This window comes from Rhinolophus sinicus, chromosome 12 (assembly GCF_057876585.1).
Source record: "Rhinolophus sinicus isolate RSI-liver-muscle chromosome 12, RSI-T2T, whole genome shotgun sequence".
NCBI classification, from domain to species: Eukaryota; Metazoa; Chordata; class Mammalia; order Chiroptera; family Rhinolophidae; genus Rhinolophus; species Rhinolophus sinicus.
The window spans coordinates 39,417,164-39,419,738 of record NC_142512.1 but is presented as its reverse complement, the minus strand read 5'-3'; positions in this window follow the sequence as shown (position 1 = coordinate 39,419,738).

Genomic DNA, 2,575 nt, shown 5'->3' with positions numbered 1-2,575 from the left:
ATTTGCACAAAGAATCTTCTCAGTTCTATTTTAGTACTTTGCTTAAAAAGGTTTTGCTCCAGAAACGATAAACAGAAACCAGATCTGTAGTTGCCAGGGGCTGGGGGTGGAGGAAGGGTTGACTACAAAGGGGTATGAGGGAATTGGGGGGGTGTGACAAAACGGTTAAATACCATATCTTGCTGGTGGTAGTGGTTACACAACTGTCTGTGTTTGTAAAAACCCCTAGAAATGTACACTAAAATAGGTGAATTTTACTGTATGTAAATTATATCTTAAAAAATGATGTAATAAAAATTATTTCTGCAGACTGCCTTTTATGAAAGGAACAGGATTTGAAAGAAGAATGTGTTCAGGCATCTAAAAAAATTGCCTTTCGTGCAACATTTAGTGAGTCAGTTTAGTGGATATCTGTCACATTCGTAGCTGCCATCGTCTTATGGATAGCCTTTCTTCTGGAGGAGATTCCCTGGTTATTATCCTGCCTACCCAAGTAGAAAACAAGAACTCAAACTCCCAACTTCCCTTGCAGCTAGGACATGGGCATATGACCTACTCTCCACCAATCAGAAGCACTCATGAAGACTGATTCAGAAATGAGTACTGGATGGACACCAGGGCTGCAATGGGGCTTCCGTTTTTGTTGACATGGCAACAGCAGAGGCTTCTGACTTTGGGGCTTTCCGTGGTTGTGAAGTTGAGTTTCTGGGTACCAACTAGTGTTGTGTAGGGGAGGAAGATGGACAGGTGAGTTCATTCCTCACTCTCTGCTACTGGCTATGAGCCTCCTTTGGGAAGCTCCTTGACTTCTCTGAGTTTCTATTTCCTCATCTGTAGAACGGACATCACAGTGCTTACCTCACAGGATGGTTGTGAGATTAAACGAGGTGATTCAGGGCCTAGCATGCAATAGGTGCTGAATAAGTATAAGCTCCCATCCTTCTTCGAACGACAGGTAAGATCCTTGAAATTGGTGACCTGCCTTATCAGCCTGGAAGCTTCCCCAGAACAGGGACTCCATGAGCTTTACTCAGAAGCCAAAGTAGACATTAACCTTTAGGAGCAGGGGCACGTGACCACGTAGGTAGCTAGAGATAACCCCATTAAGCTTTCTTCCTATGCCCAGCTCCTCCCTGGCAGTACCAAGGTGTGGCCACTGTTTCACGAGCCCTAGGTGGAGCCTGTTTGGGGCCAAATCAACAGAAAAATGCTTCAGTTTAACACCCCTTGGTTGGGCACCAAGAATTTGCCAGGTGCTATATTAAGCATCTAAGAAGTAAATAGAGTGCCACTTAGTTGTAACATGACGCAGGGAGAAAGATGCAGACATGCCTATGATACCAATTAGACTGAGAGATGCAATCATAGCGATAGGAACCACATACTATGGGCCCGAGGCACCAGGAATTCTTCAGGAAGTGGGGGCTCTTTGAGCTGGGTCTTAAATGATGAGTTAGAGTCTAGCAGGGAGAGATCTGGGAGCCAGAGGCATCTTAGGCCAAGAGAAGACCATGTGGAAAAACCCAGAAGAATTAAAGTGCTCGGTGTTTTCGGGGGGGGGGGGGGACAGGGGGGGCAAGTTGGCCCAGAATGGTTGGAGCACAAAGTGCGTACAGGTGGGACGTCAGAGACTGAGGCCAGAGCTAGTGAATGGGCTGGCCTCAGAAGGGCTTTGAATGCCATGAAGAGGGCACAAGAGGAGGAAAAAGTAGCATGGGCTCCTTAAACAGTTGTGAGGGAAGAAATAGGATAGTTTCAGGGCTCCCCCAAGCTTTTCTTTCTGACCAAAGCTCTACTAGGATTTCCTAAATGTACACAACCTATACTATTTTGAACCCCACAGCCCCTCCAACAGATGATCAATGAGATCCCCCAAAACAGAGAAGACATCCAAGGTCATCTGGGTTGAATCCCCAGATGAAGAAACGAGAGGTGGTGCTCCTGGAAACTTGGCTGGCTGAGCTGAGACACTCTCTGCCACCGCGACAGACAGTTTCAAGCTAAGCAAACACAAAGACACCTGGATTTTCTAATAACTAAAATGCACAAACTCAGTTGCGAAATATATAGGATTTGCCCAGTGATGGGTTCAGTTTAGGGGTGGGAAGTGAGCACTTGATTTCTCATTCACCGCATGCCATGAGACCAATACCATCATTTCCTGCCCCTGCTTTCACTACAGAGGCTATTTCAGTCCAAGTTTTCCATCGCCCTTGCCACTTTGCCAAGATAAAGTTTACCACAGAAGTCAACACCAGGTCTTACTGAGGGGAAAAAATAGTCAGGGGGATTCAGGGTTGCCCTCAGCCACACAAAGGGGCTCTGGCTTGGAGCTACTGGGGATAGTAGGAGAGTGTGGCCAGCTCCCTCTCCCTCCCCCAGTTGGCAGAAACTAGAATGGCATGAGGTTTTGCTAAGCAATTCTGGAAGAATAACTTGCTCCCCTGCTTTTCCTTTCACCTGCCTTCAGATCCCCGTTCTTACCTACCCACCCCTTCCCTCAAGGAGCTTGGAGACATGAAAAACACATGCCTATAAACCCTTCCTCTCGATGCCCAACAATGAACTCATGCAG